The sequence below is a fragment of the Silene latifolia genome, chromosome 8 (assembly GCF_048544455.1).
Source record: "Silene latifolia isolate original U9 population chromosome 8, ASM4854445v1, whole genome shotgun sequence".
Taxonomy (NCBI): domain Eukaryota; kingdom Viridiplantae; phylum Streptophyta; class Magnoliopsida; order Caryophyllales; family Caryophyllaceae; genus Silene; species Silene latifolia.
Genome location: NC_133533.1, coordinates 27,883,809 through 27,898,977, shown reverse-complemented (window position 1 = coordinate 27,898,977; position 15,169 = coordinate 27,883,809). Strand labels below are relative to the sequence as shown.

The window sequence follows — 15,169 nt, the reverse complement described above, 5'->3', positions numbered from 1 at the left end:
CTTTCTCTTTCTCTCCCTCGCGCACCTTGTAGTCGATGGGCTCACGCTTCCTCAATTTCTCCCGCTGTTCCGGAGTTGTAGCCTTTCTCCACCTCAGATAAGAATCTGACTGTAACACCCGCGAATTTTCCATTTTGACAATTATAATTTAATTAACCGTTCTATTGTCTTATTTATATTTTAAATTATTTAATTTGATTAATTTCATTATTAAACATGATTTTTATAAATATTATATTTTTAAAGCTTAAGTTATGTGAAATAAATATTTTGGTCGGATGATAATGATAATAATAATAATATTTCCCGTCTTGAGTTGTAGTGGGCTTGAGACGTCATTTCTAGTAGAAACCGACTCAATTTGAGTTGTTGGGCTTTTTATAACCTATGGGCCTTTTCTCCTTCTCCTTTCTCTTCATAAAACCCTCACATAACACCTCACAACTTCATCTCCCTCATTATTTTTCTGAAATTCTCCTCTCAACACACCATTAACACTCATCTCCCTCTCAACCCTAAAAACTCCATATCTTGCTCAATTCTTATCCAAACTAAGTGATTTTCGCGTCTATCTCTTCCTCTCATCGCCCTCCTTCTTTCTAGGTAAGAAAAGATCCGACTTTCCTCCTTATATGGGGCTGTCGAGCCAATTTCTCATGGTACCCTTTTTTCTAGTTTCGATTTTTAGTCTTATTTTGTGTTTTCTTATGTTTAGGAGGAAGTTTAGTTGACCCGGAAGTGGATTCTTGCTTGTGAGACGATTACAATAGAGATTAAGAGCTAAAAGGTAACGGTGATGGGTTACTCGACATTATGTCAAATTTGTGTGTTTATATTTTGTAGTTTGTTCATATGTATGTTAAAGTTTGAATCTTTTCTTGTTTCACATGTATGTTGTTGAATGAGTTTGTATGAACAACCATCTCATGGTTGGTTGAAGAGTTTTAAGCATGTTGTTACATTGATTTTCAATTGGGTAAAGTTGTGATGTTTGGATGAATTAATTGTTTGATTTTGGGTCAAAATCTTGTGCTTGAATCCATCAAGATGTGTGACAATTACATTCTTGTGGTTTCTATTAGGTATTATTGTGTTAACATGTATATTTAAGAGGAATTTGGGATGAAAAATTGGTAGAAATCGACTTTCGGAAAGGGTAGGAAATTGTCGTGCAAACAGTCCGGTGGCAGGGGAAAACCGCAGGCTCCGGCACCCACCGCAGGCTCCGGCACCCACCGCAGGCTCCGGCCACTATCGCAGGCTGCGGTTTAAGCCTGACCAGTTTTCGTAAAATGGCCATAACTTCTTCGTTACTTGTTTGTTTGAGGCTTATGACCTACCGTTAGAACCGTAAGAGGATAAGCTATCACCTCCAACTGGTTTCACCTCATTATCATGTATAGAACTCAAGTTATGACCGTTTGAAGTTGACCCTTGTTGTAGTCGAGTACTAAACTTGTTGTTATAGATTGGGTTTTGAGTTCCTTGTTGGGTATGCATCTTAACTTTGGTTCTAATGCTTGTGTATGATGTGTTGAGACTCTTTTATCATGGGAGTACTTGATATTTGTTATACTCTTATACTTATACATGCTTCACATGAATTGTTTACGTTATGTTGGTGCAATCATTGTTACTCGTATTTGTGACCGGAGCGTGACGGTTTACATTGTGTGACTACTCGACATTCCTTAATTATTTGCCCTCGGCCATTGGGTCACGATTATGTGCCATTGTTTCCGAGTTGGGCTGTCTTCCTTCCGCCTCTTCGGACCTTGGGGTACGGATAGGTACCATGGTTCCGATTTGGGGTTACTCGACCTTGGGGCACGGCTAGGTGTCATGGATCGAGTCTTGGATACGATTTGGGATTGTATGTCGAATCGGGTGTCGTCCATCCCGAGAGTCTGGCCAGATTTAGACTAGGACCGTATTATGATCGTCGTCCTACCAGGAGGTTGGAGTCTAGGGGTTGTCTTGTTTTGAGTCAATCCTTTGTAAATGTCTTGCTTGTTACGGTCATTAGTGTGTTCTTATATACGAGAGTGCACGTCTTCTATGCTTGTTTGTGAGAGTCTTGGTCCTATCGGATACTAGTGGTGAGATGCAAGCCCCTAGTTGCGATATGATCGCCGGGATTGATGTTCCCATCCGTTCTTATGGTGAGATGTAAGCCATAAGTATGAATGTGACATTAGTAGCCACGTCCCGTGCTATGGTTGTTAAGAGGTTTTCAAAGGAATGGCTATTGGTTTCCATCCATGTATTTTCTATTCAATTGATCCGTTGTTTACCTTCTTCATATGATTCGATGCCTAATCTCATATCCATGTTTTGGTTACCTTGAATGCATGTTTAATATAATGTACCATGCCTATCTCATTAAGAATGCAATATGCCTATCTCGTTATGATTATCGTTATATTCCCTTGTCCATATTATTCAAGTATGATGCATGATCAATATGTTTAATTAAGTTCTTGCTTATGTGCATTTTGACATATTGTGGCCGGAGAACCCCGAGTTACTCCCACACCGACCGTGGCGTTCATGTTTACATGAATGACAGGTTCGTGATGCAGATTATGGGGAAGACGTGTGAGCTAGCGAGAACGTTGAACCTTGGACCTTAGTTATAGGTTGCTTAGACTCACCTATCGTTAGACTTGTGTTTATTCGTGGGATATCTTTTCCCCAACGCACTTGTTTTAAATTGTAAAACTTAATTATCTTTCTTTTCATTTTTGTTTGATCACTTATGGTGAATTTCGCACTTTAAACTCTTAAAGGTATTTTTTAAAATCTCGTAATTTCCGCTTTATTTTTGATGCCCTATCGAGGGGTGTCACAGTTGGTATCAGAGCATATGTTGCTCCCGACGCACACACGTGTACCCCGAATTTAAATTGAACTTGACCTCAAATAATAAATGAGAGATGGGTAGGACTAAGGACCTAAGTTGGTAGTCTCTTTGTGCATGCTATATGTTAGGTGCTAACATGGTTGACTCTTTGGTGTCTTGAGAAGATGGTACGACCAACCAAGGTGGAGAATACTATCATGGAAGCCCTTACTCTAATTCTTCGGAATCAACGGAACGCCAATGCTCATGTGAATCATCGCCCTATCCGCCGTGGCAAGAGGCCATCTGTGCCCTCATCCTCGTCTTATCCTAGCAAGAAGAGGTTGGTGCCGAGAGTCCAAGGACAAGAAGTACAAGACCATGGAGGACAAGAGCCAGTAGTGCAAGAGCCGAAAGGACAAGTACCTACATCTACTAATAGGCTTAAGGAGAACCGCAAGTGCTTCAAGTGTGGGCAAACTTATCACCCCGGGATTGGATGCTATGCTATGCCCTTGAAGTGTTACCATTGCAAGAAGCCCGGACATCTCTTCAGGAATTGCCCCGAGAAGAAGACTATCCCTCCTCCTCTCCCTCATGCTCCGGAAGCCGAGCCAAGAAGAGTCACTCTTGTCGAGAATCAAGTCGGAACCGCCGTTCCTCCCGACACCGTTATGGGTGTGTTTTCTATCCTTGATCCACCTTTCCTTACTTTTATCCCGTGATGCTCATCCCTCCTTTCTAAACTCTCTTTTGCTTTACCTTGGAAGCTAGGTTGGTACCCGCCCGACCTATCCCATGTTTTTGTTTCTCCTTCCATAACATCTTGCTTAAGGAACTCTTTCTCTGGAAGGATTTCCTTACCGTCTCGAAGATACCTTCCTCTCTTTGAGTGCCTTGTCATATTCCCTTATCTGTGTGCTTCTATGCCTTTCGCAACTCTTATTCCATATCTTAGGAGTTGTCTTTGTACCTTTTCTCCTTATAATGCCCCTCGTGTATACCTTCATCTTTGCCGTATGGAATGTTAACTCGGTCGGATAAGTTGGCTTTTGTGGAGTTTGTTTGTGTTTTGACCCTTAACCCCGCTTTTGAGAGGTCGGGATGTCGAAAGACTTAGGTAAGGTGATGATAAATACTTAGTGATTCTTATACCTAGTTCCTTGACCAAGTAAGTATAATTGATTGGTGGATTCTTCGTGTCAGGAATAAGTTGCCTATGTGATTAAAGTTATAGAACTTGGCTTTGTTGTTTATGTTTGGGATTTGAAAGCTTAGTAGGTTGAGCGTCGTCACCTTAGGAGAATATGAGATAGATTTATGATAGAAGCCTTGAATAGAACCCATTCTTAGATGTTAAAGGTCCCAAATAGAATGGTGATGTGATTTGATATTAGTTTTCCCTTGAAGAATTTGGTTGAGAAGTCTTTGTTAATTCGTTCTTTGGTTTTTAAAACATCGAGGTTGTGTCGAGAACTTGAGATAAAGAGACGTTGTTATACTTGAGTGGTAGACTTACTTTAGGGATATCCTAATATGTGATAGGATAGGTGAACAATGAGTCTAACCAATGTATCAACCCTTAAGCGGCGTTTATTTTTTTCCTTGATCGGCCATAGAGTGTAACCCTTGAAGAGAGACTTGCATATAAGGAATGAGATGAATTGTCTTAACCCATGTTTTGGAATTTGGTTGTTTTGTTATGATGGTACAATATCCTAATAGGCGTGATCCTGTTAGAAAGAACCTTAAGTCTTAGAAAGCGTATGGGTTAAGCCTTGAAGTCCTCATTCGTACCATTAATCATCTTCCTTCCCTCCGCTTATACCTTGATTAGATTTAATTCTTAAGCATAAAAGTTACTTGTCGTTTCCTTGACTTGAATACCTCTCTAATTCTAATGTCTCTTACTTGTGTTAACTAGTTACCTTTATTGTTGACTCCTTTAATCTCACACCTCGTCATGTTCATGTATCCCTTTGAAATTTCCTATCATTTCTTGACCTAGTTATTACCCTTTGTTTCTTTAGTGGAGTAATGGCTTTGTTGGCTACGTTGTAGAGTGAGTGAGATGCCCTTGAGGATTCTTTGCAAACCTTGATTTCGTCAAAATTGGATTAGTGGCACTTGAGTTAAGTTGGGTAGGAAAATTGTATGACAATCTATTTACTTTTGGTTGGTGGTCTTTAAGATTTGGGGAATGTGATCATTTAGGCTTGTGAATTCGGGTGTGAATAAGATTTTGGTTTGGAGTGTTAGAAAGTATAAAGACCTGGAGATTTTGACCTTTGATTTAGGATTTTACCATAGTGAGAACTCCTAGTAGTCGATAGTTGGTTATGTGTGTAACTCTTTTAGTAGTTTTGATATTTCATGGAAATCGTTTATAGATGATTTATATTTGAGAGTTATGGAATCACAATTGTGATGGAGTGACTTGACCCACGGGGTAGCATAGGAGTAAATTGTGAGTATTTTGAGGAAATGTTTGGGAGTTATGTGGTTATGAGTTTAGTGGTTAGGAAGTTTTCGGAACCGTTCAGGGTGACTTTGTTGTTCGAGATTTAAGTATCTAGTGTTTCCTTGTTGCCTAACTTCCCGTCCTCTTTGACCATAAGTGTTTCCGTTCATACCTCTCTTCCTCGTTTATGCTTGCTCCTCCTTTAGAATTTGATGTTAACCTATGAAATTCAATCCTCGATATCCTTGTAGATTCGATTTCAACTCTTCTCCTAGGAAGTTCATCATATCTCTTTTGTTGGTTAAGTTTGAACCCTCTTAGCGTATCTTGTTTTCATGATATCTAAGTTACTTTTCAATTCATAAAATTTCTAAACATTTCAAGCTACTATTTTTGGTTAAATAGTTAAAAGTTTATGTTACTTTTACTAAACCCTACCTATTTTAAGAGTTCAAAAAATGAAAATTTGATTTAGTTATCCTTTTGTTCTACGAGTATAACTTCATTTTATTGATTTTTAATTGCTAAAACCCGAGTTACTTTTAACTGTGCTCAATTTCTAACTAGCTTTGGTCTACTTATGATTTCGTTGTCAAGAGTTTAATATTATATTTTCAGGAATTTGACTTCCTTTTGAATTTAGAAATGAAACCTTTATTTCTATTTTGATCTTTGCAAAAGAAAATTTGAGTGAATTGCCTTCTCTTTTGATTTTGACGTTGATCGGATGTTAGAACTCGTTATTTGAAACGTTTGATAACTTGTTCTGCGCTTGTCGGCGAATGATTTTTGTTTTAAATTTGTCTTAGACTTGGAAAGTTAGCGTTCTTGTGTGCACGACAAGAGCAATTTCGTTCCATGAATGAGACTTATACTTTTGAAAATTCTTTATTAATGTTTTTGAAAGTATTTTGATTTTCGATTTATACAAATGATTTGCTTTTGACCATATCTTCGATTTGGAATGTGATGTTCTTGAATGCGCAACGAGAGCATTTTCGTTCCTTTGATGAGAATTTGGTTATGTCGGAAAATTTTATTTGGGATTTTTGAAAGGATTTCGATTCTTACGATAAGTAACCTTTTAATGTTTTGTTTACCGATTTCAAATTTAGGTTTTATTTTTATATTACTTTTCCTTTCTATTTTCAAGTTTCGAGGACGAAACTTTTTAAAAGTTGGGGTGATTGTAACACCCGCGAATTTTCCATTTTGACAATTATAATTTAATTAACCGTTCTATTGTCTTATTTATATTTTAAATTATTTAATTTGATTAATTTCATTATTAAACATGATTTTTATAAATATTATATTTTTAAAGCTTAAGTTATGTGAAATAAATATTTTGGTCGGATGATAATGATAATAATAATAATATTTCCCGTCTTGAGTTGTAGTGGGCTTGAGACGTCATTTCTAGTAGAAACCGACTCAATTTGAGTTGTTGGGCTTTTTATAACCTATGGGCCTTTTCTCCTTCTCCTTTCTCTTCATAAAACCCTCACATAACACCTCACAACTTCATCTCCCTCATTATTTTTCTGAAATTCTCCTCTCAACACACCATTAACACTCATCTCCCTCTCAACCCTAAAAACTCCATATCTTGCTCAATTCTTATCCAAACTAAGTGATTTTCGCGTCTATCTCTTCCTCTCATCGCCCTCCTTCTTTCTAGGTAAGAAAAGATCCGACTTTCCTCCTTATATGGGGCTGTCGAGCCAATTTCTCATGGTACCCTTTTTTCTAGTTTCGATTTTTAGTCTTATTTTGTGTTTTCTTATGTTTAGGAGGAAGTTTAGTTGACCCGGAAGTGGATTCTTGCTTGTGAGACGATTACAATAGAGATTAAGAGCTAAAAGGTAACGGTGATGGGTTACTCGACATTATGTCAAATTTGTGTGTTTATATTTTGTAGTTTGTTCATATGTATGTTAAAGTTTGAATCTTTTCTTGTTTCACATGTATGTTGTTGAATGAGTTTGTATGAACAACCATCTCATGGTTGGTTGAAGAGTTTTAAGCATGTTGTTACATTGATTTTCAATTGGGTAAAGTTGTGATGTTTGGATGAATTAATTGTTTGATTTTGGGTCAAAATCTTGTGCTTGAATCCATCAAGATGTGTGACAATTACATTCTTGTGGTTTCTATTAGGTATTATTGTGTTAACATGTATATTTAAGAGGAATTTGGGATGAAAAATTGGTAGAAATCGACTTTCGGAAAGGGTAGGAAATTGTCGTGCAAACAGTCCGGTGGCAGGGGAAAACCGCAGGCTCCGGCACCCACCGCAGTTCCGGCACCCACCGCAGGCTCCGGCCACTATCGCAGGCTGCGGTTTAAGCCTGACCAGTTTTTGTAAAATGGCCATAACTTCTTCGTTACTTGTTTGTTTGAGGCTTATGACCTACCGTTAGAACCGTAAGAGGATAAGCTATCACCTCCAACTGGTTTCACCTCATTATCATGTATAGAACTCAAGTTATGACCGTTTGAAGTTGACCCTTGTTGTAGTCGAGTACTAAACTTGTTGTTATAGATTGGGTTTTGAGTTCCTTGTTGGGTATGCATCTTAACTTTGGTTCTAATGCTTGTGTATGATGTGTTGAGACTCTTTTATCATGGGAGTACTTGATATTTGTTATACTCTTATACTTATACATGCTTCACATGAATTGTTTACGTTATGTTGGTGCAATCATTGTTACTCGTATTTGTGACCGGAGCGTGACGGTTTACATTGTGTGACTACTCGACATTCCTTAATTATTTGCCCTCGGCCATTGGGTCACGATTATGTGCCATTGTTTCCGAGTTGGGCTGTCTTCCTTCCGCCTCTTCGGACCTTGGGGTACGGATAGGTACCATGGTTCCGATTTGGGGTTACTCGACCTTGGGGCACGGCTAGGTGTCATGGATCGAGTCTTGGATACGATTTGGGATTGTATGTCGAATCGGGTGTCGTCCATCCCGAGAGTCTGGCCAGATTTAGACTAGGACCGTATTATGATTGTCGTCCTACCAGGAGGTTGGAGTCTAGGGGGTTGTCTTGTTTTGAGTCAATCCTTTGTAAATGTCTTGCTTGTTACGGTCATTAGTGTGTTCTTATATACGAGAGTGCACGTCTTCTATGCTTGTTTGTGAGAGTCTTGGTCCTATCGGATACTAGTGGTGAGATGCAAGCCCCTAGTTGCGATATGATCGCCGGGATTGATGTTCCCATCCGTTCTTATGGTGAGATGTAAGCCATAAGTATGAATGTGACATTAGTAGCCACGTCCCGTGCTATGGTTGTTAAGAGGTTTTCAAAGGAATGGCTATTGGTTTCCATCCATGTATTTTCTATTCAATTGATCCGTTGTTTACCTTCTTCATATGATTCGATGCCTAATCTCATATCCATGTTTTGGTTACCTTGAATGCATGTTTAATATAATGTACCATGCCTATCTCATTAAGAATGCAATATGCCTATCTCGTTATGATTATCGTTATATTCCCTTGTCCATATTATTCAAGTATGATGCATGATCAATATGTTTAATTAAGTTCTTGCTTATGTGCATTTTGACATATTGTGGCTGGGAGAACCCTGAGTTACTCCCCACTGACTGTGGCGTTCATGTTTACATGAATGACAGGTTCGTGATGCAGATTATGGGGAAGACGTGTGAGCTAGCGAGAACGTTGAACCTTGGACCTTAGTTATAGGTTGCTTAGACTCACCTATCGTTAGACTTGTGTTTATTCGTGGGATATCTTTTCCCCAACGCACTTGTTTTAAATTGTAAAACTTAATTATCTTTCTTTTCATTTTTGTTTGATCACTTATGGTGAATTTCGCACTTTAAACTCTTAAAGGTATTTTTTAAAATCTCGTAATTTCCGCTTTATTTTTGATGCCCTATCGAGGGGTGTCACACTGACACCCATAAAGCATTGACGGAGAAACTCAAGAACCACATGTTTCTTTGGGCCCATTTAATAGGCCACTCTCTTTGGCTCTCTGTAGTAAGCGCCATGGCAGTCTGCGGGACGGTATCGAGCCTCGGGATCGTCTGTTTCAGCCCAACTTGTCTCATCAGTCTTTCCGGAAAGATGCACACCATAAACTCCAATCCGGGAATGCGCACCGACCTAGTAGGATCCAAAAAAGACACTCCAGTGACGGACTTGAGGTGCCACCACGGTACGACCCACCTAATCAAGGGACCATCATCACTCTTCAGCTTGTTCTTCCAATAATCACAGACCCGGGTGAAGTCCACCATGTACAACCTCGTCCTCATCGCAATCGAACGGGCATGATAGGAAAGCGCATGAACTGGGGGCTCGATCAATCGGAGCCGCTCCATAAGCCAAACCTACCAAAAGCAGGTATTAGACATAAAAAAAACGAAAAAAAAAAAAAAAAAAAAAAAAAAAAAAAAAAAAAAAAAAAAAAAAAAAGTGTCTTTTACCCGCAAAATGACGGGACTCCCCAAGAACGGCAGATCACGGTTGGATTTCCTATTATCCAAACCCAATATAATCTCTCCTAAGCATAAGCAAGCTGGGCTCCTACGCAGCTCCATCTGCTCAACAAGGCCCAAAAGACGGGGATCACCTCTCAAGTCTTCATCAACATGCCCCTGGAAGACATACACATGCAACAAGCAAAAGCCAAATGCCCTCCGCCTAGCAACATGAGAAACGGTGGGGTCGGCCCTATTGATGAATCGATCTATAAAGTCCAACATTCTCACACCTTTTGAGGTAACTAGACGGTCCACCTCAAGTCTAGTCAATCCGAGCAAATCTCTAAATTTGCTTTTGCACCCTTGAGAAGTAGAAGGAATGGCAGGCAAATGTTCGGGGTCCCATCCACCAATAGCAGCAATTTCTTCAGGAAAGGGGCAAATATCACCTCCAGGGAACGCAAAAACATGGTAATTTGGGTCCCAATAGTCAAGGCAAGCATCCAAGAACGGTTTCACAACCTTGATGAGTTTTAAACTCAACAACGATCCAAAGTTATAAGAGCCCATATCATGCTTCTCCATATTTGAAAATTCGTTGGTCCATTCCTTCAAGCGGATCTCCAAAGTATTCATGATGAGAAAATTTATTTTGAAGAATTTTGTGTATTTAGACGAAGATGAGACGGAAGATTTGTGTGAATAAAAGCTCCATCGACGTTTCTATTTATACTAATTCTTTGTTTCCAAAATCCGTCGAACGGAACAACTGGGAACAGCGCAGACACTGCTTTGCGCCTCTTCAAAGGGACGCAGACTTATCTTTGCGCCTCTTCCCGAGCTTCACTTCTGTGATTTTCCGCGTTGGATCTTTCCTAATTCCATAACGAATAATTTCCTATTCCTACAGGTTATTATTTTGGTAAATACGGGAAGATTACCATGTTTCAGGTTTCCTAATTTCGCGGGCACGCATTTCGAGGTGACATCGACATTTCTGCCATTATATCACACTTGTATATTTTCATTTTAGGAAATAAATTTCATTTTCATTTTAGGAAATAATTTTCATTTTAATTTCAACTTGTATATATTGATTTCTATTCTTTAATTTCATTTCTAAACTTATAGGTTTCTATTTTTTTTCTTTTTTTAGGGGGTAACCCTCCCTACCGTCCGGTCATTTCCGGCAAAATTTTTGCATTTTTTTGCATTTTTCGCGTTCTTTTGAGTCTCTCATTTTGCGCTAATTAAGGCCATATGTATATAAAAATGTATGCTTTGCGTGTTTTTCTATGTAAATTTCGGCAGCATGACGGCGCAAACCGTCATCTACCAAACCTGTTCGAAACTAACCTGCAGATACAAACAACACAATCCAGCAGCAAAGGCACTCAGGCCATCGTATATATACCAAACGAAGGAAATGTACAACAAACTGGGGGCTCGAGCCCCAAACAAAGTCCAAAGAAATGTTCAAAATCAATGTACAAATGTGCAAAAGACGACGAAAGCCACACGAAACTACTGCTGGGCGCCCTCCAACTCTGCAACTCTTGCCGCAAGAGCGGCATTCTCGGCATCCCGAACCTCGAGCTCCCTCAACAAGCGAGCCGTCTCCTCCCGGGACTGGGACAACTCTCGCTCCAGCTCGCGGTCACCCTGTAAACAAAAATTGGCTCATGTCAATCGTTTCAATCAAAATCAGAAAGTAAAAAAAAAAAATCAAAAAAGGATAGGCGTAAGGTTCATACCTGACGACCTCTCGACCGCCGACAAGTGCCTCGACGGCAGTAGCTCGCAGCCGGTTGGCCACCCTCCACAACGCCACAAACCGAGACGGCGCAACCTGGATTTTCAAAAAAGAAATTCTCAACAATTGAACAAACTCAACCAAACGTGTTCTTACACAAAGGTTATACAAGTTAGAGGCTCACCCTCCGAATCAGATGCTTCCAGTCGTCCAGGCCAGCATCCGTCACAGCTACGTCAAAGTCACGCAGCTCGGAGATCGTCGTCCTCCCGGTCGCGTCAGTGTACTCGAGGGTCTCGGGGTACTCTGGGGGCTCGATGCCCGCCGCCTCGACCTCCTACAAAGACAAATGGTTCTCATCAATCGATGATCTTTCATCATGATTCTCAAAAACCAAATCAAAAGGAAAAATAAAAGATACTCACCACTACCGGCCAGTACGCCAACCTCCCGTAAAGGAACGCTGAGTAGTCCTCGTTAGGAAGAAGAAGGGTGTCGCCACTGGCACCAGCCAAGTCCGCCTCCCTCTCAGCCTCAGAAGGCTCCCTAAACATCGTCCTGGGAGGATCGAGGGGAACCGTCAACACGTCCCGCGAACACTGACGAGCCAAGCGCTCGCCCAAGTACCACACAGGACCCATCGACGTCCTCAACAGCAGTCGGCCCGAGCTCCTAGGTTGAAGGACCTCAGCCACAAAAGGAGGCGCTCCAGCGTACTCCGCCTAAGGTCGGGGCACCCACTGAGACAAAATAAAAAGGATCATTTCTACGATCAATTAAAAGCAAATATAAGAAGCACGAGCAAATATAAGTGGGATACTCACGCTACTCAGCTGAAGAGCGTTCACGTCCCGCCGGTAGACGTTGTGAGAAGAACGCTTGCTCTTCGTCCGGTACATCACCCAATCCCTCACCACGGGATAGGCCCTCTCCAGCGGCTCCGTCCTCTTGGGCGCGAGGCTCAGGAAGTAGGAGTACACCCACGCCTGCAAAGCAAAATAATCAATGACGATCTTTCATGATTTGATAAATAAAAGGAATTTACTTTGGTCTAAAGGAAGGTTCATACCTCCAGCAGTAGTCCAGGTCCGACAGCACCAGGAGAAGTCCCCTTCTCCATCAACTCCGGACGAACCATGACCCTCATGAAGCGGATGAGGACCGCAAAACCAGCAGTGACCCAATCCCAACGTCCCAGGGAACTCAGGTCAGAAAGGAAGGGAAGAAGCTTCGTCAACAGCCTCTCACCCTTGTCTCCGAGGTAAATCGAAGACAGAAACCACCAGAGCCACGGGCGAGCCCTGCTCTCGGTCACCAGACAGGGGGGAGGAGGAGCCGTGTCCCTCCCGTCAATCGTCACCGTGCTGGGGGTCTTCCCCGCAAAGTAGTCTCGAACGTAAGAACGGGTATCAAACCCGGATCAGAACGGCCTTCGGCGACAAGTTCCAACCGATCAATCTCCTCGCCTCGGCCGAGTCCGCCCTCATGGCGCCTCTCCGCCACACCACCTCCTCGGTCCCCGCACCTGGCACCGGAAATCATGCCGTAATCCTCCAAAGTGACTCCCACCTCACCAAAAGGCATGTGAAACGTAGAAGTCGTATCCCAGAATCGGTCCAAGAAAGCACGAACCAGGCTAAGGTTAGCCCGCAACTTCCTCTTCGCGATGTCCCTCCAGACCTGCACCAAAGGACCGAACGCTCCACGCTCGATCATGGCCCTCTCCTCCGCCGACGCTCGTAGTGCTCCATCGGCTTGTCGTGTAACCCGAGAACGACCCGATGTTCCCGGCCTCCTATTGTGATTTGAAACAAAGCTATCTTTAGTTTTGAATGAAATTTGAAAGAAATTTGGACAAAAGAATGAATAGGGATGAGTAGTGAGTAGTGAATTCCTATTTACCAAACTCTTCACCGTCCTGTAGGACAGGTGACCCTCTGCAGCCCACACCAGGTGCCTGCTCTCCCAAGTCTCAGCCTACGCAGGAGCTCCTCTCAGCTGACGACCTCCTCGTCCGACGTTGGCCCGTCTCGGGGCCTCCTCCTCCTCGACGGCCTCCTCCTCGTGAGCCTCGTCCCCAGCAGCCATCACCGCAGCGGTGAAGGCCTACTCTAAAGCCTCCTCGACGGTAGCAACGTCGATCTCTATGGGAGCTCTCCCAGAAGTAGAAGCCTCATCACGTGCAACATTAAAGCAAATTCAGGCCGCGTCACATGACGACAAGCCTTGGTTAAGGGATCTTCGAGCCTTCGGAAGCCCTGAAACCGCTCCTTTTTCGCCATCCTTGGCCATATTCCGACCTACCCGATCACTCATGTGATAAATTGGGTCAAGTCAAACCTAATTCAAAGCCTATTTCCGGGTTCGAGTCGAAATTTCGGCAGCATTTCGTTATAATGGCGATTATGCCCTAGAAAAGTGTCCTGAAAAAGCCGTTACGAACCAAAATTCCGAGATGGTAGAAAGTTTACCCATCATTCAAGGATCCCAAATATCAAGTTCCACCGCAAATGGGCATTCCTAAGGCTATTTTCGAAGCAATTTACGGTTCAGCTGTAAAACCATCTCAAATTTCACTCGAAGGCTCAAAACTTGATGAAAATTCGAAACAAATACATGGTTATGTTCCTAATATTACATAATATCCATTTCTAATGTCAATTTGACAAGGCAAATTCATTTGGGGGAAAAGCCCCAAATTTTCGATCAAACGGGTCATAAACCCTAGCTTTTTCGGCTCAAAATCAGACGAATGTGGATGATTAATGCAAGATTGAGACACATACCTCGATTAGTCATGTTTAATGCAAGCTTTTGAATCAAACCTTGGCGGAAATGGTGAATATTTGAGAGAGAAATGTGTGATTTATGTTCGAACAAATGAATACAAAGCCTCCTGATTTTCGCGTTTTTACGCAGGAAAATCAATTTGGGGAATAGACGTAGCAGGTGCTGCGCCTCTTCCAAGAGACGCAGCTCCTGCTGCGCCTCTTCCTTTTGTTCCCTCCATACGGATTTTCAAAAATTCGTTATGAATTCGTTATTTGTGGGCCCATCTTTGGTGCGCCTCTTCCCCAATGCTATTTTCATTCTTTTGGTCCGTTTGACGATTTTCCTTCGTTCCGGCCCGCATTTCCAAGCCCGCAGCAGACTGTTGCGTATTATTTATTCCGTCCAAGACCTTTTGCTTGTCGCAACGAGCATTCATTCCTTCACAGAATTCAATACACCTTCATTGTGTCTCCAGTGAGAGTAAGCGGATATACTTTCCCTCTCATGACAAGAAGAATCAATTCCCAATCGTGTCTCTAGCGAGAGTAAGCGGACGTACTGTCTCTCTCAAGACGTAAGGATTGACGATCTACCTAAGTAGATTTCCCCTCAGGAGTTCCCGCCTGTGTCCTGCTACTCGCAATTATTTCCCGAAGACTACCCAAGCAGTTTTCTCTCAGCAGCTCCCGCCTGTGTCCTGCTACTCACAATGTTTCTTGTTTCCCCGCGGGGTGCGACAAAGGTGTCGTTCTCCAGAAGTTCCCAAACCAAAGACTTCTTTCTTAGGTTCGTAGACCCGAAGTTAGGATTTTTTTAACTATAGGATCCCAATCCTTTTAGGTTCATAAGCCTTCAAGTTCCCAAACCAATAGAGTTCC

General features: G+C 41.9%; 2 long non-coding RNA genes across 2 annotated transcripts; both read left to right on the top strand.

Moving 5' to 3' along the window:
* The first annotated feature begins 332 nt into the window (after window positions 1-332).
* On the top strand, window positions 333-2,741 carry LOC141594236 (uncharacterized). The gene is made up of 3 exons (XR_012522074.1): window positions 333-603; window positions 716-787; window positions 2,570-2,741. It is a non-coding gene; the product is annotated as an uncharacterized LOC141594236 (long non-coding RNA).
* A 3,972-nt stretch (window positions 2,742-6,713) lies between these two features.
* On the top strand, window positions 6,714-9,122 carry LOC141594235 (uncharacterized). Its single transcript, XR_012522073.1, has 3 exons — window positions 6,714-6,984; window positions 7,097-7,168; window positions 8,951-9,122. It is a non-coding gene; the product is annotated as an uncharacterized LOC141594235 (long non-coding RNA).
* The last annotated feature ends 6,047 nt before the right edge of the window (window positions 9,123-15,169 follow it).